Here is a 25,194-nt window from a genome sequence, read left to right as displayed (position 1 = left end):
ATTTCCCACAGAAATGTGTTCCTCCTGATTAGCTTAAAAGAAAGCAGGATATGTTTGATGTCCAGTGATAAATAATTATTATTTGTAACAAATTATGAAGGCATAGGGAATAGATACAGTATAAGTACTGGATATTGATTCACTTTTACAGTTTAGACTGAATGCTGTTTGGCATTAAACAGTACTTAGTGACTAAGAAGTTAAAATGTCATGGTATCTGTATCTTCCTGTTTACACAGACTTAACATTGATTTGCAAAGTCATTGTGGGCAATCTTTCGTGTGAAATGTATTTGAATTCTGGCTTTGAATTCTTATCCAGTGAGTCAGAGATTCTGAATAAAAATGAGTCTGAAGGAGCAGCAAGTCCCTGAAAGTTGTCATAGAAACAGTCTGAACAAATCGGTTGCAAAATATCAAAAAACCAGTCTGAAAAATTAACCCTTTAATCATATATTATGGTATTAATAATTAAAGTTAAAAATGTGATCTCATACTTTGTACAAATATTTAAATGTAATGCTTCTTAATATTTGTATACTGTATACTGTATCTCTCCACACATAGTAAATCATAATCGGGAATTCTAGCAGGGGCCAAACCTCTTTTCTTTTGCCACGGCAGAAAAGCTACAATGAACAACAACACCACCCTCAGTCTGCTTATGAAATGTTTCAATACTTTTATCAGAAAATGTTTCTCAGGTTACATCTGCACTGTAATTCAGGGAAAAATAAATATTTTAGAGAGAAAATCTTTGCAACCAAATGTAAAATAATACTACTTTGCTGGGTAATGGTGATGGATGCCATTTCTATAATGTTTTTTTTATATAAAACATTTGCTTTTATTTGTTAATCAACATATAACTGATCAATTAAATCAGTAGATTCACAGTTAACTCACTTCTCCTAGTTTCTTGGGTCTCATTTCCTTGCTGATCTCAAGCTGAATACAAAAAAATAGCAAATGGTGACCCACTCCACTGATCACCAGCAGGTGATTCACAGCAGCCATTTTCTGTCAGAAAGAACATCACACACATCAACAGAGATGGAGTGGAAAGTCGTGAGGAAGGGGAGGATCGGATGGCTGGTTTGGCAAAACCAGGTTAGGAATTTGATAGGAATTTAGGACACTGAGAATCTTCCGAAGAAGCTCCTAACATTTTTTCAGCTGGTTCACACACATCAGTCTGGTTCTGCACATTTTTAGAGCTGTTGTATAAGCGATTATGCTTTGTGTGTGGGCGAGTCGGAGCAAGAACCAGGCAGTTTTCAGGATGACAGGAGAAGGGGTGATTAAAATTTACTTTTCTTTTTTCCTGATGACCACCACTAAGGTGCCTGTGACAACCTGCAATTTAAGGAAGCTTTCACTTATGAAGGCATCTCTCTGTAGGACCTAAACCCTCAATGGGGTCAGGTCATTGTTATTTGTCATGCACCAGGGCAGAGCATACCACACTGCCCCCCACTGGTGGAAGAGGGCGTTCTTAATCAAACCACCATGCATTTGGCCCCTAGACCGTAATATGGCATTAAAAACATGTAGAAAAAACATGCAAGTTGAGGATTCCTTGTGGAATTGTAATGTATTGCAATTTGTATGGACCTTTCCAAATGTATAATGATACTGCATTTCACATCAATTGCCGATATATTATGAAATGTTAAAATATCTTTGTAATATAATTTGGTTTCATATATTTCAGTATATTTTTATCTTGTGCACACAAGATACAGATCAAGTTGTTAAATTGACCATCAGCTTGTCTGGTAGCCTGTGTGCTAACTGTATGACTGTATGCTAGTTATACTGTATATTCAGTCAGCTAGCTACAAGTTATACAGTTATATAAAGATGTACAAACTCATACAAAGATTTTCAATGACTTAGCAGAAACTGAGCGCAAAAAAAAGTGTTACCAATGTTACAACAAGAGAGTCCCAGATAGCAAGGGCTGACTTTGGGGCAGATGCAGTCTAGAGTCACTTGCTATCTGGTCAAGTGCTAGAATGAATATTGATGGCACCAACTGTGATGCTCTGTCCTGATTCTATGGAAGAGGAGAGTGACAGTGAGCCATAAAATCAAAGAAAGTAATCTTTCTCTATCAATACAGCAGTTATATGTACAGCTGTTTAGCTATATTCGGTGAAATAATTTGCAACAAATAACATTCAGTACCACTATGGAACACAGATATGGGAAAATGGGTCCCCGGTGGGAGCTTCTGATCCTTCAAGGAACATGATCTCAGCTCTTAACATCACACAGTTGAGGAGGAATTCAGCAAGTCTTTTCGCAAGGCTCATCTACTCACTTGTTCAGACAGCTTTCTATATTCTGTCAGCACAATTTTCCAGAACACAAAATTTGCCACAGTAGGAAAGACAGTAGTACTTTTGTGTAATATCTGGCTTCAAATTAGCTTCAACCTTACTTCAAATGTAAAGGTTCCTTTAAGCATATTTACATAGTCACCTTTTGGGGGCTATGGAGAAATTCTTCCCCAAGAAGAATCTGAATCCAACTGCATGCAATAATGTATAATATGCTTTACTAATGTAATTATCAGGTATATACACTAATGACTTATTGTTTTCCTATATTAAAACTGATAATTTTTAAAAATATAATTACGCATTGATTGATTATGATTTGATGTGAGTGAAGTTGCTGGTATTAACACACTTCAGCTATTCTGTATGTAACCATGAGAGGGCACTGCAGTACAATTGCTTGCACTGACCTGCCAACCCTTAGAGCCATATTTCCTGTTTCCAGAGACTCATTTCCTACTTCAAGCTGACACGAGCGACACACCTCCTTCCATCTCAGCTGCATCAATACAATAAAAAACAGACAGAATCAAGAATTTCATATAGCTGTATACAAAGCTAGATATGTCTACTCAGTCTGTTAACTTTATAGAGAAGTCCAGTAATAGACCTATAAAGGTCTGTATGACACTCTCACGCATATAGATATACACGGACAAAATGTGTGAACAGAACATTACTGTCTATGGCTATTTTGTTGATGTCTTGACATGTTTGTCTCTTTTCTTGCATGAAATCAACACATATGAGGAAGTATTTGGGACAAAAGAGTGGTTTTGTAAACCTTAACCAACTCACCATACAATCTCGAGAGGACTACATAGTATATTTAGTGTACTAAAAATCTTATTTAAAACAAAAAACACTGACACTTAAAAACACTGCAATGAGGCCCTTGTGATCTCTACCAGTTCAGGGTGAAAGTTCATTCCACTCAACACCATATGCTCCGGCATGTGCAGCGACTGTTTTCCGTGGAGGTTTACCGCGAAACATGAGAAAGCAGCACTATGCTGCCGTGAGCGCCGCCCCCTGGCTCTGCCCTTTGGGGGCAGCTGCAGATTTCCTGAAGCAGGAGCCACATCGCTGGTATCTGTCTGCTGATATCACTTCAATGTGAGCGCCCAGCTTCCAGATGATGATTCGCTTCCAGATGCCACCTTGCTTTCAGAGTTTCGGGTACCTGCCCACCTTCCAGTCGGCAGTAGCTCGGCTCTAATCTCCGGACAGTCCTGCCTTCCTCTTCCTTTTCCTTCTTTTGTGAAGCTGGCTTCTGTTTCACACCACAAATGTGACAGAATGTATTAGTGTTGGGGGGAGGGTGACTTTCAAGTCACGGTTTGGCCCATGCTCTTAGATTCCAGAAAAACACAATAGGTTTTCATGTTGTCTTAATGCTCAGCAGTCAACAGGTTGTCATGAGAAAGTGATACTGGCATCTCGTCACTGAAGGACTGAATGAATAGCTGTGAAGTAAGCAGTCACTGACAATTCAAGGCCATCACTGAGTTGCAGATATATTGTATACTTTTACTCTTGTCTCAATCCACAGGTAAATACTGTTGTGATGTTTGGCCAGGCTGGGTTGTAATCATAGTTGATGTTCTCATTACAGTGGAGACTGGGCTAGAATATTTTGGATAAAAATCTGTAATTGTCTGGGAGCCAGAGAACTCAAACCAGGGCCGCATCTCTGACAGACTGCTTCATCTCGGCACAATAGATAAGCAGAAGATCGGGCTTTGCCCGTTTTATATATGCTCCTCTATATAGCCGCTGGCTTCATAACCTGATCAAGAGTTTTTGTTCCGAACATGATGATTAACAATAATGCATGGGCAGAAAGAAGATGTGAAGTCGCTTAGTCTTAGACTAGTGCATAAAAATGTATAGGATAATTTTTTTCAGACAAGACCTGTCTGAAAAACCCTGTTTCACATGGGTATTGCAAAAAAACAACAACTTTCCACTCTTTGTTAACTTGAACAGGGAATCCAATGTAACCCATTAATACAGAGACCTGTAAAACTTAGTTGTAAGTTACAGGGGAACCGATCGGAACCAATCGCAGACCCAGGGATGTAGTAAACGGCAGATTTTAGTAAGAGTTCCACAGAAACAGGTCAAATACAGCAACGGGTCAGAGTCCAAACAAACAGGGCACAGAATATGAAGGGCAGGAGATTGGTAAGGCAGGCAGGAGTGCAGGGCAGTGAACAAAGTCCAGGGCAGAGAATGAGGTCCAGAGCCGACGAGGGTCGAATCCGGGGCAGGATGGAGGAGCAGGCAGGTAACAGGAAGGGAATCCGGAACTGGCAGGGTAAAAAAAAAAATAGGTAGGTTTGTATACAACACTAAAGACGAAACCACGAGAAACAGGTGAGACGATAACACATGAGGTAACATATCAGGTGCGAGGGATGGAGACACACGACCAGGAGAAAGGGAAAACATGAAACACAGAATACATAGAAAAGGAGAAACTGGGAAATGAACTAATCAGGAATAAGGACAGGCACACAGGCCAAGACAGCTGAGCATTTCTTTGCCACATTCTGAAGGTATAGGAGGCACTTTGCCAAACAATGGTGTCATTATACATAGAAATATAACATGAAACATTCACTTTCTGTCTTTTTTTTACAAACTTGCACATTTGTTATGTCGTTTTTATATTGTTGAGTCTGTATGTTTGTGTGTGCTTCAGAAAAAGACTGAGTTCTACAGTTATTACATAAACAGATATTTTTCCTTTGCAAAATATTTTTTTCAGGTCTCATGTCTTGTAGATGTATGGTCTTGGGTTTAACATCATGAATCAGATATAGTTTATTTTTCAACTATGACTGTTTTAGCACTTTTGCATTGAAGGGTTTATGGGGCAGTTTTATAGGTTACATGATTCAATTAAAAGTCTGAAATCACCCATCTATTTTTGTTTTACAGGAGTCTCTTTATGTGAACCAGACATCCTTCTCCTGGGCAGAATGTTCCATTTTCAGAAATGTGTGTGTGCCAGTGTGTGTTTGTTTGTGTCTGTCTGTGTGTGAATCATAGACTGGGCCCTCATATGGAGGAGGATGACTACATCAAGTTTCATCAGTTTATTCCCCAATGAACTGACTGGGGTTTGCAGTTGTTACTGGAAGTCTTATGCTGGTTTTTTAAAAGAAGAGACAAAGGTCAGCAAAAAGTCTGCTATCACATTACATAGTGATTTCATGCAGTGTTTCTGGGGACTTATGCTAATGTTGTATTGTTTAACTTGGGAATTTACATTTTAAAGGAAACTAAACAGAAATTTGATGTTATTGTATTTCGCTGGGCTCTTATCGCAAGGTACATCTATAGATTAGCATACTGCAGTTGGCAAGTTCTGACCATATTGTGAAGTACCCGTCTAAAGACTAAGGGCCGTAATTTTGGGACTCGCTGCATGCTGAAGTGGGAAGGAGAGCTGCTGCTTGAGTTGTCAGTTAAGTTCAAGCAGCTCATTGCCATTTTGGTTTAACATTTTCACCCACCCGCATTTCACCCTTTCGTCACCAACCTGCTTAACCCAGGACTAAGGCCCAAGTCACAGCCCAGTCTATGGCATTGCCGAGTTCTTATTTTCCTGGGCTTTCACAATTATCATGCTATGTGCGCATGATCAGCCTACTCAAAATCCAAGTAACAGTTTTTGTGGATCGTATGCTGTTCAGCTTGTCTTTGATATAAATCCCACAAGCAGGAAAATTAATCACTTACATTGTATTGTTCAATTGTTGTTTTTCTTTTCTTTATAATTTCAATTCCTGTATTTATTTTAGTTTTTTATTGTTTGCGGCTATTCTCATTGTAGACTGTGATTCCTCTGGTATGGCATTTACAGTGGTGTGAAAAAGTGTTTGCCCCCTTCCTGATTTCTTTTTTTTTTTTTTGCATGTTTCTCACACTTAAATGTTTCAGATCATCAAACAAATTTAAATATTAGTCAAAGACAACACAAGTAAACACAAAATGCAGTTTTTAAATGAAGGTTTTTATTATTAAGGGAGAAAAAAAAATCCAAACCTACATGGCCCTGTGTGAAAAAGTGATTGCACTTAACTTAACTTAACTGTGGTTTATCAAACCTGAGTTCAATTTCTCTAGCCACACCCAGGCCTGATTACTGCCATACCTGTTCTCAATCAAGAAATCACTTAAATAGGACCTGCCTGACAAAGTGAAGTAGACCAAATGATCCTCAAAAGCTAGACATCATGCCGAGATCTAAAGAAATTCAGGAACAAATGAGAAAGAAAGTAATTGAGATCTATCAGTCTGGAAAAGGTTATAAAGCCATTTATAAAGCTTTGGGACTCCAGCGAACCACAGTGAGAGGCATTATCCACAAAAGGCGAAAACATGGAACAGTGGTGAACCTTCCCAGGAGTGGCCGGCCGACCAAAATTACCCCAAGAGCGCAGTGACGACTCATCCAAGAGGTCACAAAAGACCCCACAACAACATCCAAAGAACTGCAGGCCTCACTTGCCTAAGTTAAGGTCAGTGTTCATGACTCCACCATAAGAAAGAGACTGGGCAAAAATGGCCTGCATGGCAGAGTTCCAAGACGAAAACCACTGCTGAGCAAAAAGAACACTAAGGCTCGTCTCAATTTTGCCAGAAAACATCTTGATGATCCCCAAGACTTTTGGGAAAATACTCTGTGGTCTGACGAGACAAAAGTTGAACTTTTTGGAAGGTGTGTGTCCCATTACATCTGGCGTAACAGTAACACCGCATTTCAGAAAAAGAACATCATACCAACAGTAAAATATGGTGGTGGTAGTGTGATGGTCTGGGGCTGTTTTGCTGCTTCAGGACCTGGAAGACTTGCTGTGATAAATGGAACCATGAATTCTGCTGTCTACCAAAAAATCCTGAAGGAGAATGTCCGGCCAACTGTTCGTGACCTCAAGCTGAAACGAACTTGGGTTCTGCAGCAGGACAATGATCCAAAACACACCAGCAAGTCCACCTCTGAATGGCTGAAGAAAAACAAAATGAAGACTTTGGAGTGGCCTAGTCAAAGTCCTGACCTGAATCCTATTGAGATGCTGTGGCATGACCTTAAAAAGGCAGTTCATGCTCGAAAACCCTCCAATGTGGCTGAATTACAACAATTCTGCAAAGATGTGTGGGCCAAAATTCCTCCACAGCGCTGTAAGAGACTCATTGCAAGTTATCGCAAACGCTTGATTGCAGTTGTTGCTGCTAAGGGTGGCCCAACCAGTTATTAGGTTTAGGGGGCAATCACTTTTTCACACAGGGCCATATAGGTTTGGATTTTTTTTCTCCCTTAATAATAAAAACCTTCATTTAAAAACTGCATTTTGTGTTTACTTGTGTTGTCTTTGACTAATATTTAAATTTGTTTGATGATCTGAAACATTTAAGTGTGACAAACATGCAAAAAAATAAGAAATCAGGAAGGGGGCAAACACTTTTTCACACCACTGTGTTTCTTTTTCGTACATCCATCTTTAACAAAAGAATAGCATAATGCAATTTTAACAATCCTTTCATTTTAATTACGAATTAGAATCACCAGGAATGTCCTGGAACTGTACCGGTGATCAAGACATGCATCTTCCTTCTGAATGACAAATATTTGCTCTAATATGTATATATTTTTTAATTAAGCAAAAGCCTAAAAAGTGTTGTTCCCCAGTCATTATTCAACATGCAAAGAGAACAGACTTCAGAGAAAACCTCATTGAAATTAAGCTTTTTTGTTTGTGAGGCTTTTTTAGAACACTGTATGTGAGTCCCTCTCTTCCCCAAACCCTCTCCCATTGGTTCTAACTTCACATACAGGAAATGGATCGCACACAGAGAGGAATTCCAGTGGCTTTTTTTCTCATTTTCAACTTTTGCAGAAACTAAGAACACAGAAACATGCCTCATTGCTAAGTCAGAAGCAGAGTCACGTCTTCTTTTGCCACATCTGTAAGGTTAAGCATTTGGTCTGGCAGCATGGTGGCCATACAGTGCCGAGGGGATTAAGTATAGGAGCAGTATAGGAACTAGATGCCAGGAGGGAATGGCATGCGAGAGGCCTGTTTACATAAGATATAGATATACAGGCAGAGAGATATACGAGAGGAGACAGTCTAGCTCAACATAAGGGGCCAGCTAAGGTCACACAGGAGGTGGGGAGGGGGTCTTTATCAGTCTGGAACAGAGCTTAGAGTGAGGGAGTCTCATTCAGAGACCCCATCCCTATTTCAGACGTTTCGCAGTCACGAGCCTGTGTTTACACAACCTTTGACAAAGTCCTCGGCTGAAAGGCATTAGTGCCTTTTTCAAAGGAAAAAGTAATGGTTTAAAAGGCTTCAGTTGTTGCTGTAGTGAACAGTGGTGATGTCATCAACCATCTTTCCCAGTCCACCACTGCAAGGAAACCATTTTATGCCTCTCTCAGGGTAAAACAGCATGCCTCTTCCTACATGTGCAGAGCCAGAAAATGCAATAGAAATCTGTGCATCCAAAAATGTTGGCTGTGTGGTTTTAAGACCTTTACAGGAAGAAATGTAAATCAAATGTTAAGCATGCAGTTGAATGGAAAACTTAGGTCAGAAAGGTGATTCTAGGCGATAACCACAACTTTGTATTTCAACCATATCACACAATTCACATGGAGCTTAAATTTCCTGTTATAAAGCAAGTTCTTTTCTAGGAAATGTTGTTTGTGGATGCACACAAAAGAAGAGGAATCATGGGCTAGGCTTCACATTGGCATCCAATGTGGGGCTGAGCATGTCGAATTCCCACCCCAATATCAAAACACTATAATACATTAACGCAACCTGAGGTCCTACATTTCTAATTCTCTGTTATTCTACAGATTTATCATGGTCATTTATAGATGCTTGAATTAAAAAAATAATTTGACATTCATGATCTATTTATACATTTTGGCAGGATTTCAATCTGAGCGGAATGAGTAATATAGTGCAGTCCATAACTATTTGGACAGTGACACAATTTACGTATACATTGAATTTGAAATTAAACAATGCCTATGACTGACAGACTGAAGTCTGAAAATCATTAGCATCATGTACTGACCTGGCAGTTTAAGGAATTAAGGACATTGGCACTTTACATGGAGTTTGAATATTTAATATTGCAGCCATTTGGGTTGACATATATAAGCTTACATTTTGAGTTATCAACTTTTTTGCAACATCTACTTGTCTGCTAACCTTCGAGATGTGTACTGGGCAGTAACACAAGCACACAAGTGGGCAGGATATGCATGTTCCATTTTTAAGAATAATGGAACATGTATATGACGCAAGAAGTTTTATTTGTTTGATTGTGTTTGTGTGTGCATGTGTGTTTAAGAAAGAAAAAAGCAACATCCTGCCATAGTTGAACTTCAAGCATACAAACATGAGTGGTTACAGCACAGTGGATTTCCACATAACTGTAACTGCCAAAACCTGAGAGATTATTCCCTACTCACTCAGGCTGAAGCCAGCCCTGAACAAGCTGTTTTCATTTAAGGACTGACTGTGTTTCATCTGCTGAAAGTCTCACAGATGAAGACAACAGTACTTAATTGAGATACTTTTACCATTACCAAGTCACTATCAAATGATGGGCAAAGGAAAGAAAAGATAAAATGTGTATCTTTTTTCTATCTAGAGCCCCCTCCCCAAAATAAAAACATTAAAAAAATGTGTTAGGTATTTATCAGACTTATTATTTGACTTATTAATACTTCTGCCACTGTAGCCTACCCACTAAGAGCAGGGGTGTCAACATCCAGTCCTGGAGGGCCGCAGTGTCTGCAGGTTTCCTTAGTTTCCTTTCAATCAGCAGCCAATTAAGGCCTTGAGAACAACGTGTGTGGACTCTTTAGCCAATGAAAGACTTACATTTATCACTGATGCTGAAACACACCAAAAACCAGCAGACACTGCGGCCCTCAAGGACTGGAGTTTGACACTCCTGACTTAGAGGTTTGACGCACTGTGTGTTCAGAGATGCTCTTCTGCATACCACTATTACAATGTGTAGTTATTTGCATAACTGTTACCTTCCTGTCATCTTTGACCAGTCCGGCCATTCTCTTCTGATGTTACGCCGGCGGGAACAGAAGAACTAAAAGCAGACGAGGTGCAGAAAAAATGGCAGGTTTAATTGCAAAAGCAGGGGCAGACAGAGCAGAGTCAAAAAACAGGCCAAGGTCAAAAACCAGGGGGTCAGTCCAACAAGGCAGCAGTACAGATATTCACAACAACCAAAGAAGAGTCCAGGGAAGCAGGCAGGGGTCAAAACAGGAAATACAGATATACAAGGCGGAATGCCACAAGGGCAAGGACTCAGGAACAAGGGCTAGGGAACAAGGGCTCGGGAACAAGGAGGCTAGAACTGGGGGATGGGAGAAAAGGGCTTGGGACTATAAATACACAGGGGAATGAGGTAAACTAGGCAGGGCATGGGAGTGAGGGCAGTCTAACAAATAAACATCAGGTGAGACACATGAAAGGGTAATAGCACAGTAACGAGGAGGAAACAAAGACATGGACTGGATTCACAAAGACACGTAATACAAACGGCTCCGGACTAGAGAGTAGACAATTGCACAGAATCTGGAGATGCAGAGATATGGAGAGACAGATGCGGATACTTCGCTGAAACTAAGCCAGTAATCAGTGATAGAATAGGGAGACGAAGTTACAGAACAGAATTGAAACATGAGATTCGTTAGTAAGTTAGTTAAGTGATTTAAATTACAAATACCCAAAACTATTGAATGTTAGTTTGTTAGTTTGACGAACATATTAGTGTGTTAGTATAATTAGTACTGTACAAATTATATGTTAGTTGGGATTAGGATATTAGTGCTATGTACAAATATGAACTGGAGAGAAAGCAGGAAATAAGGAATGCAAGATTGGAAGGAAGGTTGAACCCCGGAACTACCGTAAACACCGTAATAGTGGGGCACGCAGACAGGGGAGTGACTGGGCTCGTAAACATTCAGACTGAGACATCACAGGGAAAGACGAGTACAAAGACTAATGAATATAAACAGAACACCAGACATGAATATGAAAAATAATAAATTACAAGAATAACGATAATAAACTAACAGACAGAACACAGGAACATAACATCTGACTTCTCTCGAAAACAAGGTGTTTCTCCCCGCATACACTGGGTGTTTTTTGTTTTTCACACCATTCTCTGCAAACTCTAGAGACTGTTGTGCATGAAAATCCCAGGTGATCAGCAGTTTCTGAGATACTCATACCACCCTGCCTGGCACATTCCACAGTCAAAGTCACTGAGATCAGATTTTTACCCCATTCGGATGGTTGATGTGAACATTAACTGAAGCTCCTGATCCGTATTTACATGATTGTTTGCATTGCACTGCTGCCACACAATTGGCTGATAATCACATTAATAAGTAGGTGTAATAAAGTAATAATGTAAAAGGCAAAGTGCTTGGTGAGTGTATACATGATAATGGGCACAGCCTATGATGGTACACAGTTAGCTATGGTCCTAGGTTAGCATTTAGGTAAGCTTGATTTAATGGTTTTGGTGATGTTGCATGTACACTAGCTTGTCTGGGAATGTTGCTAGCCAGCTCTGTTGCTCATATTACTGAAGTGGATATGGCTATGATCATCTGCAAAATTAATGTAATGTAATCTATAATTCTGTTTTTAATTAAATTAATGATTAAGCACATGCTAAAATAAATAAATGCAATCTTGAAATCAGTCATTCATATGCAGTTAATGTTGAGTTGCTTAAACAGCAAAATGACATCACCGAGCTTGGCCTGTTGATTATATGAGATACGGCGATAACTGAAATTAATAATCCCATTAATAATGCAATCAGAGAACATCATCTGAAGCTTGGCTTGTTAGTCCAGCTGCAGCGATTTCTTTAAGATGAGGTAAGGCTCCAGAAATCTGCTTATTCCCTGACTCTTTTTTTTTTGTTGGGAGGCACTGTGAGGTCGGGCTGCTGCTCCGGGATAATAAAGTTCTCAGATTTCCAGTGCGATACCGAAAGACACGCCGCTGAGGGGGTAAACTCAGATGAAAACATAGGAAATAACAAAACGCTGGAATAACCTAATCCCGTGCGCCATTTGGTTAAAGTCCTCTCTCTGGGTTTTAGGGTTCCATGTGACTGCCAAAGTGCTGGAGCTTTGACTGGAAGGACAGAGAGGTGAGAATTTATTTAAAACTGTAGTTGAATTGAAGAAAAAATCTGATCGATGTCAGCAGAAGTGAAATCTCCTGCATACATTTATTTCAGTTGTGGAAAAACGGAAGCGGCGAGCCACTCCAAAGCATGCTTCCTCTGGCATGTAAAGACTAAGTGGTGAAGTAATAATTGAGTAATCTGCCAGTTCCCAACCCAAAAAGCTGGTATATAACAGAGAAAGAGATAGACATCGTAGCCAGATAGCTGAGTCCAAAACTTCTCAACTTCTCATATTTTAATACTGATTTATCTGCTCCCAAGGTCACCTGAATCTGACAGTGAGACCCAAGGAGGATTTGGACACTGAAAATGGTCTGGATCTTGCTTTATTTCCTGTGGAACTTTTGTTTCTGGCTCCTCTAGGTTATTCCAGCATTAATAGTATTGTGACAGTTAGCAGTACAATTATTTTGCTTGAGTAATGGTTCACCAATGGTTGTAAATCTTTGAAAATGAGGTCAGCGATGATGGCCTTTTTGAGTACGTTTTGTGGCCTTTTCATTTCATGGACTTTTGCACATTTAATTCTGTTATGCTGTCTATGAGTTATGACTACGGTTCCAAGGTGGCTGCGGGATTGAAATGACCATACAAAAAACAGTCTGCTGCATAATGTTTGGGACAAAGACTTTTTCTTGATTTGGTTCTGAATTCCAAAATTTGTAATCAGATTTGTAATCAAACAATGCATATGTGCTTAGGGTGCAGATTCTCTACTTTTATTACATGGTTTGGTTTCACCTGACAGCATTTTTTATACATAGTTCCCCCATTTCAGGGCACCATACTGTTTGGGACACATGGCTTCACAGGTGTTTCTAATTTCTCAGGTGTGTTTAATTGCCTCTTTATGCAGGTATAAGAGACCTCTCAGCGCCTCTAGTCTTTTTATCACCTTTCGAAACTATTATTGCTGTTTATGAACATGAAAACCAAAGTTGTGCCAATGAAAGTCGCACAATAACTGGCATGCCAAGGAAGACCGCCACAGCTGATGACAGATGACAGAATTCTCTCCATAATAAAGAAAAATCCCCAAACACCTGAGGATTTGTCAATGACCACTGTCCGCAGAAGACTTCATGAACATAAATACAGAGGCTGCACTGCAAGGTGCAAACCACTGGTTAGCTGCAAAAACACAATGGTTAGTTTGCCAAGAAGTACCTAAAAGAGCAACCACAGTTCTGGAAAAAGTCTTGTGGACAGAGGATACAAAGATGAACTTATATCAGAGTGATGGAAAGAGCAAAGTATGGAGGAGAGAAGGAACTGCCCAAGATCCAAAGCATACCACCTCATCTGTGAAACATATGGTGGGGGTGTTATGGCCTAGGCATGTATGGCTATTGAAGGTACTTGTTCACTTATCTACATTGATGATATAACTGCAAAAATGAATGAATTGAATTCTGAAGTGTATAGACACATCCTATCTGCTAAAGTTCAAGCGTGCAAAACTCATTAGTGTCATACAGTACACATGAAAAAAGATGGAAACAAATAAAAAAGGATAGATACAATGGGATAATGAAAGAGCATAGCCCAAGAAAGGTACAGAGAACAGAGTACAGAGGTACAGAGAACTCAGCAACCGCATCATCCTCCTCAGTCGTTCGAGAGATTCCCCACCATCTTCTTCCATTCTTCTTTAATCTCTTCACACAAAGGTCTTTGCCCAATCAAAACACTTGGGTGTTCAAAATTACACTTTATCCCATCATCCCAATTCACACAGCCGGACCACTAAAATGCAGTAGGTGTTGCCTTAAATAAATACATTGCTAACAAAAATAAAGAATAAAGAAAATGCCTACAAGAGGAAAGCATATGCTTGGGCATGGCAATTGGCATCTAGCGTTTGTGAAGCAGACAAGTCGTACATTAAGACACTGGTTATGAGAAATGGTGAGATCATGGAAGGTGCTGACTAACCACACCAATGCTGATTGTGGCCAATCATCACGCTACAATGCATTATTGGCCGTAGCATTACCCAGGGAAGGGAGGGATTTAGTCAGCAGGGATGGCCATCACTAAATTAACTGAAGTACACAGCAAAAATGATGTGAGTTAAATCAACTCCCACACAGTTTATATACAGTAGAACAATTGGAAGTCAAGATGAGGGAGAACAAAAATAATTTGGTAGTGTGCTCAAAATGTCTCACACAAAATGTAAAATGTATCCTGATGTAGCACCATTACGTCAGTCAGCTGACACGGTACATCTGGTCAGCGTTGAAAAGGGCCTTGTGTAGCATGCAAAACACTCCAGCTTAGCCTCTGAGGCTTTCTGAAAACAAATGCCACCCAGTGTGGGAGAGGAGGCTCAGGGCAGTCTTTCAGGATCAGGGGTTTTAAGATTCACAGAGGCATTTCAAGATTGTGTCCTGTGAGGCTCACCACCACATGTGAAATACAGTAGAATAAGCATGTACCGTACAGTGGTGTGCAAAAATTTGAGCACCCATGGCAAACCTGACTTCAAATTTTAAAGCAAGATTACTTTTTATTTAATGTTTTTACAGTTTCAAAATAAAAAAAAATTTTTAGTAAAAAGGACCTGTGCAAAAATTTGGGAACCTGTCAGTTAGTACTTTGTAACTCCTCCTCAGGCAACTATAACAGCTTATAAATGCTTCCTGTAGCCAGCTAAGAGTCTTTCAATTCTCGCTTTTGGAATTTTTCCCCATTCTTCCTGGCAGAACACCTCTAGCTCAGCTTTTTCCTTTTTTTAAAATCATTTATAAACAGTAAAAAATGAAAATAAAAATCAATCTTGCTTTAAAAATGACACAAAGGTCTCATGTTTAACTCACATACAGATTCATTGTAATAGACATTTAAACCAGGGGTGTCCAAATTTTTGCACCCCACTGACCCCTGACTGTGCATCGTACCGTAGCAGTAAACAGATGTTTTGAACCAGGCTATAACCTGAGACAGCATTTGAGCCTCAGGGTGAACGGTCAGGTTTTTTGTTTGTTGGTTTTTTGCTTTCGCAGTTCCAATTTCTTTCTTATCTGTGGCCGTTTCTAATTTCTTAGATCAGCATTAGGCTACTACAGATTTGATTAAAGCTTAAATGCTCATTGTATTTTAAGCACACAAGACAACAGATTATGAGGTGATTTAGAGACCTATATCATGCCAATGGACACAATCTAGCATTTTCAACAGCTGAGATTCACAAGAGCTAATTCATGAGAGACATGGAATATTTTACCCCATTTTATTAAAATGGAGACTAATTTAAAGTACAACTATTAAAATTTGCAGAGCTGTTCTGCCAAGCTCCTGGAGAAAAAGCCAGCCTTTGTTCTGTATCCATGGCAATGGAAAATTCTAGTACAACCATTGGCTGAACATTACTGTTCACCACTGTCCAAGTAAAAACCTGTTTGTACCTCAGAGAGCTGGCACTTTCCTGACAAAGGTCTGCTGTACAGTCTGGGAGGAGACATACAGTATTTAAGGTGGTAAATGTATTCACTGTGAGGTCTTTGCCTGTGTTTTACATTGATTTTGACCCTTGCAGGGATTTTATGCTAGAGCTGAATCATGATGATGCCAGGTTGCTACTGCATAAGACATGCATTTTGCACAGAGCACACAGGTGCCCTTGCCTGATCCATATGATCACATCGGATTTGGTTTCTGAACGAACATGAATGTTATTGTTCTTTAAACTAATGTTCACGATAAGTTGCAGATTCATTACCAAATGTAAAAAAAAACCAAGAGAAAAACAACACATGCTGTGATATCTAGTTTTTGCAAGTAGCCTAATACTCACAAGCAGTGCTGGGTTTGCTTTCAAAAGGCCAAGCATCATATTGCCTGGTGCTCTGCCAAATAAGCAAGTACTTTCCAGGGTCTGTATGCTGGATTCACTCATTGAATTGCCTTGGCGGACTTCCAGCCTGTTTAACTGAACACAGGCCAAATGTAGCGGTTCCTCCTAACCAGGCTCCTCAAAGACACAGGCCCAGTAGGCAGCAATCTGTATATTACAGGCAGGGAGAGATGTATTCCCACAGTAGAGAAGAACCACAGAGCTCTCTCACCACGAGGGATACCTCAGAACTGTTGAGGGTCTCCTTGAACTGTGGCGTAAATAAATTGTGCGTTGCCCTAGTGACCAGCTGTAAAAAAAAAAAAAAAGTACGACACAGAGAAATATCAGGACTCTGGGGGTCTGAGTAAATATACAGGGATGTTTATGAAGTTTGCTGAAGTTGGCAAAAGTTTGCCAACCATTGCTTGTGTCACTCATATTGCATGCATGTGTGAGTGAGTCGAGGCCCACACTCAGCTTCAGCCATTCAGCATTAGCACAGTGCATGATGGTATGGCTGCTGGATGGATAGCAGATGCTAGATCAATAGGGCAAACTTGAACCAAATTGGATGGATAGCATTTAAACCATGGCATGAGGTTGTGAGAGGATATAAACCATCTCAAAATCCTCCTCAATATATATGAGTATCAACAATTCTACAGAATTTAGTGTTCCATGGTTGCCAATCAAAGTGAAAGTAAAAAAACTGCAAATACACCCTATATTTTAGGGTAACAAAAGACCAGATGTCTCTGAGCTACAGAGATATGCAAATGTGATGCAACACTTATGACAGAAGTTGTCACAAGGTACTGTACATGGTCATGATAATTTATTTCCATGGTTCCAGCTACAGTAGATGGCACTGTACTTTTGTAATCAAGCACACTACATGCTATACATACTCCACTTGGTACAGCCTTGCATACTTGTTTATATGGAACACACCGTGACGTAATTATCTTGGCATAAATTTTTACCTATACACTTAGTATGTGTGCTAAGTATCATTTATCAGCCTTCATATACTACTGTATTGCATAAAAGGCTAGCAAGTTGTTTGTTATTTATTCATGCTTGCTGAATGCAGAGAAAAACAAAATATGTATGGTAAATGGTTACCATTTATATAGCACCTTTATCCAAAGCGCTGTACAATTGATGCTTCTCATTCACCCATTCATACACACACTCACACACCGACACACCGACACACCGACATACCGACGGCGATTGGCTGCCATGCAAGGCGCCACCCAGCTCGTCAGGAGCATTTGGGGGTTAGGTGTCTTGCTCAGGGACACTTCGACACAGCCCGGGCGGGGGATCGAACCGGCAACCCTCCGACTGCCAGACAACTGCTCTTACTGCCTGAGCCGGGGGATCGAACCGGCAACCCTCCGACTGCCAGACAACTGCTCTTACTGCCTGAGCCATGTCGCCCCCATTTTAACCTATTATGTATTAACTGATGACATTAATAACTGATGAGGATAATATTTGAACCTAAAAAATATGTGGTTACTGTTTTCTTCTTCATCGGAAAGAAATTCTGGAAAAGAAAAGTATGAATAAATTATAGCACTATTGGTTTCTGTTCTCCAAAGTATAAAAGAGCACATTTTCATGCATTCTTGATTTTGCATACCTTGGTTCTGGAATAGTGTTTAACAGATCTTCATACTTCTAAGGCTTCTAGCTGCAGTGTGCAAGCTTGTATTTTGACCTCAGTCACAGTTGGTTTCATTCTGATTCTGTGGCGATATGCTCCCATACCTTAAAGAAAGGTACTTTAATTTATTCAGTATACTGTATGTTAAATAGGAACTACACCTGAAGCTTTTTTGTAAACTGACCTGAAAAAAAGCTTGACATTAAAACATGCCAATCTTCTAAATATTTCCCTGCATCTGCCTCTTTGTAAAATCTTCAAGGATTCAAGTTTCAAGTTCCTTTCAAGAGGAACTTGAAACCATTTTTAATGGTAGATTGGCCCGTTTGTAAAAATAAATAATGCCAATAACAACATGGAAATCTTCTAGATATTTCCCTTCTCTCATCCTTGAGCAATCTGTTTCTCATCACTGTGCAGTTAAAGCACTCTCAATATACTGTAGTAGCAATGCAGAGCTGAGTCAGACATGATACAGATGAAACACACAGTAAGATGAAAATGTTTTTTTCTATGTTCCAACTATGCTGTGTTCAATAAAATCCAATAACATAAAATGAAACTGTACAATACTGTTTTCCTCTTCACTATATTGCTTAATTGTAGATGTACAAAATGTAGGCAATGTAATATGGCCAGAAAATGTGTCACTGCCAGGCACATATATAACAATATTGTTTCCAATAATGTACATGTACAGAAGCTCTTACAGCTCTGCCAAGCATACTGTCCCACAGCCAAGATGTAGGATGTCTCATACCAACATTTTAGGGTGTGATTTACTTCCCAATCACAGAACAATTTTTTAGAAAATGTTCCGGTTGGTTAAATCCACTCTTGAGCCATTTCAATGTATACATACATATATTTGCCCCTGTATGTACAGAAGTATGCACAATATTCAATCTGATCTGGAAAATGGAATATTGAAACATTGCATCCCAAAAAAGCCCATTTATAACTCCTCTGTCCCTAAAAAGCTGTCAGAGCATTTGCATTATTGCTCACACCCCCTCACAGTAAACCTGGCAGTTGTTACCCTTCCCCCCAGTCTCTCAAAACACTGAGTTTGGTCATTCTGGTCAGTGTTGAAAAAGGCCTTGTAGAGCACCACAAATTACTTCTGCACAGCCTCTGAGGCTTTCCTAAAACCTCTTTTAATGGTAATGGACAGCCTGTACTTGCTTATTGGAAGAACTGCCAGAGTCGACAGACTCCTCAGTAGGGTTGCCAACTATCCTGTAATAGCTAAAAGATTAGGTTTTGGTCTTTTGTGCTTTGGGCCTCACAAATTAAGGCTGTTAGAGAATGTTTCATTAAATTGCTAAACAACCTGCATTAAATAGCATACACTGGTATAATTCTATTTTAAATAAAAATGAAGAATACATTTAGAGTGAGGTTGCTTATTAAAGCTTACCTTTTCTGAGACCAAAAAATCTAAAAAACATATTGAATTCACACATCTTTCATGTTCAAGATCAGACAGCTAAAAAAAGCTGTTTTATATCAGAACCAGGCATGTAGCTTGGACCCAGACTGGCTCTCACATTATTCTTTCAAGTGAATGAACGTGGCTTGTTTTCAGTTACATCCACATTACAAGTCAGCAAATCGTGTCAGTCTTAGATGTTGACACTGTGCCTGCTGGCAAACTCTTTATATTTGTGGTATAAAAAGGAGAAACTGAATGGAAAAGCTGACTGGTATTCACATCACACACTGCACACTTAACTAGTGCATGTGATTAAAAGTAGGTATATTGAGTGCCAATCAATCAACATTACTTTTCCTTCCAGTTAATTGAATTTTTTTTCTTTTCAAAAATAGTCTGCCAGGTTAATTCAGATGATTGGTCAATATGCTAAATAATAAGTTATTCTGGTGAAAACCTGCTATTGAATGCGACTAAAAATTTCAGCACGTTTACTGAAATCAGGCCAGAATTAACTTCCTGTAAAAACTCAAACCCAGGAAGCAGGATTCCTTGATTCTTAAATGAATTACAGCAAACCAATGTTGATTGGTTGAAAGAGACTTCCTTTTAAAATATTGATTTAACCACATACTGTAGGTGAACCAAGAGCTCAAGTATTTTATGCCAGTAACAACCAGTGGAATCAAAGTGTATAGGTAATGTTAGACACTGTGTAGCCAGTAAGAATGATTAGGAGGCCAAACCACTTGCAGCATATTTTTCTAGCTTTCAATATATTACACCATGCCTCCACAGAATGGTTTTTAGAGTTTTTGTCTACATGAGCAGCAGTTAGGATGGGTAACAATGGCTATGGGTTGGTTGATCAGATTAGTCTTGCTATTAACTCTGGACTCACAATTTGATGCATCAAACCTTGGAGACTGCTGCAAGCTGTTTCCAAATATTCTGAAATGCATTGGTTTACACTGAGTTCAAAATGTCTTATGAAAGCATTCAAAAACCATTACCTGAAGACTTCAATGTATTTTATCTGAAATAGCCTTCAAATAAACAAGTCGAATATAAAAACCATGACATCAGGATGGTTTTGCAAGGCTTCAATGTCAGGGAAGAGGGAGCTATGATAAACCTTTCACTGAAACTTTGTTGATACACAGTTAAAAATAGATACTGAAAGCCGTTATCAACAGAGGGAAACAGTCGTTATAAACTGCCAACGAATATGTCACAGGTCATCTCAAATTCACTAGAATAAATCCTCATTTTTCATTTCTGTTCAGGTGAAATGAAGTTCAGTGTAAAACCTAGCCAAATGGGCAGAGGCTTCAGGATATTGATTTCTACTGTATGTTTACCAATACATGTAAATGTTTGTACCATCCGAATGGCTAATGTAGTTCATATTAATGTGCAAGAGTTGTGTTATTTTATTAACGACTTTCATGATGTTCCAGCAATGCAGTTGAAGACCCTGGGGCATTCTTTGCATTTTCCTGAGATACCTGACCTAACCCAGAAGTCACATTAAAACGAAGGACTCCACATGTTTGTGCTTAACAAAAACAGACACAAAGTGAAACACGATTTAAAGGGGAACTCTCTCCAAAAAAATTGCCGTTTGGTATTTTGGTATTGGACCCCAATATTACCCTCTGGAATGGTCTTACCCTATAACCTTTTGAAATGTCTATCGATAACATAGCTATTTGATGTTATAGTGGTATGACGCTTACTTTTATTATTGAAGGGGTCGTAGACCCTAATTCAGTGTTATTGCATTTAATGATTGACACGCACGGTTGGGAGGTAAAATAAAATTTGCGGTTTCTGAATATATCACCACATTCCGCATGCAAAACACTACTACACTGAGATTGGGAGTGGCTGTCCTGATCCCTGATCGAAATACCTCATTCAGGAAGAATTTATTTAGACAGTAGCTAGAGACCTAGAAGCTGTTGTGAATGTTGTCCGTTTTTGACCAAGTTATAAGTACCATACAATATTAACCTATTCGAGGTGAGCGTTCTATAGAGTTCTATTATATCTAACATATTGTTGTATTTGTTTTGTTGTAAATGCTGCTGCAGCAAATATGGCATATGATAATCACTTTAACCCCTTAAGTATGCCCCTTTTCTTGACACAAGCTTAAAAATGACATACCCAAAATAAAATGGTTACAATTCTTGAACCCAAATCCTTATTTAATTTTTTTTGGTCAGAATTACTCAAAATATTACTAAAGCGAAGTTACAGAAGCTCAAGTGAAACACAGTGAAAGCTTTTTTTCTCACTGAAAAGATATTCTGCTTTTGGCTGGATACAGATTGTTGTAGATGTGGCTGGTGCACACAATAGAGCACAATAAGTCACAATACTCAAATTTGAATTTGAATACTTTCAAATTTGAAGACAATCACCAAAAATGAGGATGAGCATTTCCTCTCCTTGCAGCTATCGTCAGATAGCAAAAGGTCGAGAAGATAAAAAAATAAATTACAATACTCGCAATAATACCATCTTGTATACTAATATATTCATTGAGGCCCATTGATTGACGTGTTTGTCAAATACCCAACCCCCATTAACAAGTCAAATACATTCCGTAATTTCACACTATTTATTATTTAAAAGCAGGCTGGCTCTTTATTTATAAGCATTCTGAACAATAATAACATATTTTGAGAATGAATTTAGATGCTCACCCATATAAAATGGGGTCGCATCACTTAAAATGCCCTCTATTGTGTTGTCAATGGTGTTTCCAATGTCTTCCTCATAAATATTCACTCAAATGAGAGATTCCTTGGGGAACAGCACATGCTCCAAAGGGAGTCCTCTATTTAGATGTAGGCATCGCAAAATAAAAATTTTTGTTGTAAAATGTCAACCTTTTTTGGCATAAAATCTCAAAAACTGTTTTTCGAATGAGAAACTATTATGCATTTGGTCCGCTGGACACTTGTCGTGAAAAGGACAGTGACATTACCTTATTTATTGTAGTCTGTGGATTTCCCAAATGCAGAGAAGGTGAGGTCCCCCCACACTTGTTTTACCACCCACATGTTATGAAAAATAAGGAACTGTTGTCACTAAAGTAATGGCATGTTAAAATAGGTTATACAGATAGAACCGTGAGTTTTCATGCTTTCAAACGGTATATCCTGTTACCATAGTGATTCAAAATTGCACCCTGAAAAAAATGAATGAATGCTGGTTCATTTTACACATTTTGTGCATTGCTGTTTGCATGATCGTTTGCAGATCGTAGAAAAACATTTTTTTTGACACTTTTTGTTTGTGATAGTTGGTACCTCTGTGAGAAACAGTGAGGAAGTGGGTTGAGGAGGAAAAGAGTATGCCGGTTCCAGATCTCTGGGATAGCAGATGATGTTATGCAGCAAGTGCTAAAACCACGGCACTGTTTCAGACAAGGTGCGAAAAAGGCTCCTGTGAAATGCAAGTAGCACTTTCTGTTCCTGGAACGTTGAGTGGCTCTCGGTTTTCACTGACACAGTGAGAGTGTCTGAAGGGAGGCCAGTGAGATGCCTGGATTAATTAAGAGTAATTAAGAGTAACCTGATCTTTTTGCTGTGATACACAATAGACTGACGAGGCTCATCCAGTAAAGCGACACAACATAGCAGGCTAGTCCGGACAGCTTTCAGCCTGGGCCCTAAAGCGTGGCTCAGTCAATGAAAGTCCTCCATGAGGACTCCTACAGAGTGGTTCAGCTAGCAATGGGGCACCAAGGGCTTAGGCTCTACCCTATTAAGTAGCTAAGTTAGAAAAGCTCTCACTTGGAGTCACTCACCACAGGCTGAGCAGGGTATTCCAACAGCATATATTTCATTATTAATACAGGTATACCTCGATTCACAAAGGGGTTACATTCCTGGGAAACCAAACAGCATTTATCATTGATTTAATAGGGATACGTTCCGGGCAGTTGATAACAGTTGATAACAATAAAGAAAAATAATAATAACAATAATCTTTAGGCCTATTTTCATTCATTGGTAAACCATCGGAACATTAGTGTGGTTATTAAATTAAAGTAATGACTGAAACTGCAAATTCTGTTTAAAAAACACATTTTAAGTTTGTAACCAAAAAATGGCTGCCAACGTTGTGCCTATGGCCGGCAATGTGCATGGATGTCGGCTATTGTGACGTTCCTCTCAGCCACCCGTCACTGTATAGAAATGAAATGATCAGTGCAATCGCAACGACTGGAAAGTAGGAATTTAAACATCTGCTTAGCGAGCTAGTTGCTCAATACACAGGCAGAATTAATATTCAGTTTGCAAATGAAGTCTACCTCTCTTCCATGCTTAAATGTAATCTCCATTTTCATATTGAGGTGACTTCTGCTTTTTGGCTGGAGTAACTGTTAAATTGAGTAAATCCTGGAACTGCTAATTAGACTACCATTTAATTCCAGTAAAAACGTTTCAAGCCCTAGAGGGCAGCATTGAGTTGGGTACATTTGCAATGTAGCAAGTTTTTCTCCATGTTAAATTTAGTTAAAGTGAGCAGTCCATTCGTTTAATGAAAAAAATGTCCCTAAAATGTTGTGTTCGTTAATGTGAAAATTTGTCATTAGAACGTTCTTAAATCGAGGTTTACCTGTACATTCTCTCATACAACTCATCTAGTTCCAACTTCCAACATCACCTAATAAATGTTTTGGCACCATGATTACATAGATTACATCCTAACTGCTGGTTTGGAGGTAAGGTCATTACTAAGACGAGTGGATTATCAATAATGAAAACTTTCTCTCCTCGCGGTGAAGTTACCGACTGCTGTTGGCATCGTAGCTAGTTGGCTAGATTGCCACTGTAATATCATATCCATGAAAGCACTACTTGATTACCGAGTTGAAAAATGGTGGCATGGTGTTTCTGAAAAATGCTGTGTGCGGAAAATAAATGATGTTTATTCTGTATTACCATTAGTGAGTGACTATATTACACCAGCTGAGTGTAGGCTATTTAGTTGTTACATTATTAGCTTATTCCATCCATCCAGCCATTATCTTAACCCACTTATCCTGAACAGGATCGCAGGGGGGCTGGAGCCTATCCCAGCATACATTGGGCAAAAGGCAGGGCACACACACCATTCACTCCCCCACTACGGGCAATTTAGTCTCTCCAATCAGCCTATCCTGCATGTCTTTGGACTGTGGGAGGAAACCAGAGTACCTGGAGGAAACCCACGTGAACACGGGGAGGCCGTGGTGTATTTCCTTTTATTTTAGCAATGCGTAAATCAGAACTTAGTAGGAAATGAAGTTATAACTAGGCTACGTTTGAACTGAAACAACTGGTGCAAGCCAGTCCTAACAAAGAGCTCGCAGATTAAAAAATGTACTATTACAATTGTGACATGTTTATTTTAATTAGACAATGAAGTCCTAGGTTTTAGATTTTAGCAAACAATATTACAAGGACTGATCATACATTTTTTGTGGTGATAGCTAAGTTATAGTTAGCTGACATTAGTGAAAAAACTGCTTACCATAGCAGCAACTACAGCAATGTTGTCCTTCACAAAAGTCGGGACTTTTTACAGTAAGAATACATCTTATGAAACATTAGTGACTGGCT

The sequence above is a fragment of the Conger conger genome, chromosome 3, assembly GCF_963514075.1.
Source record: "Conger conger chromosome 3, fConCon1.1, whole genome shotgun sequence".
NCBI classification, from domain to species: Eukaryota; Metazoa; Chordata; class Actinopteri; order Anguilliformes; family Congridae; genus Conger; species Conger conger.
Note: the sequence above shows the minus strand (reverse complement) of the source record.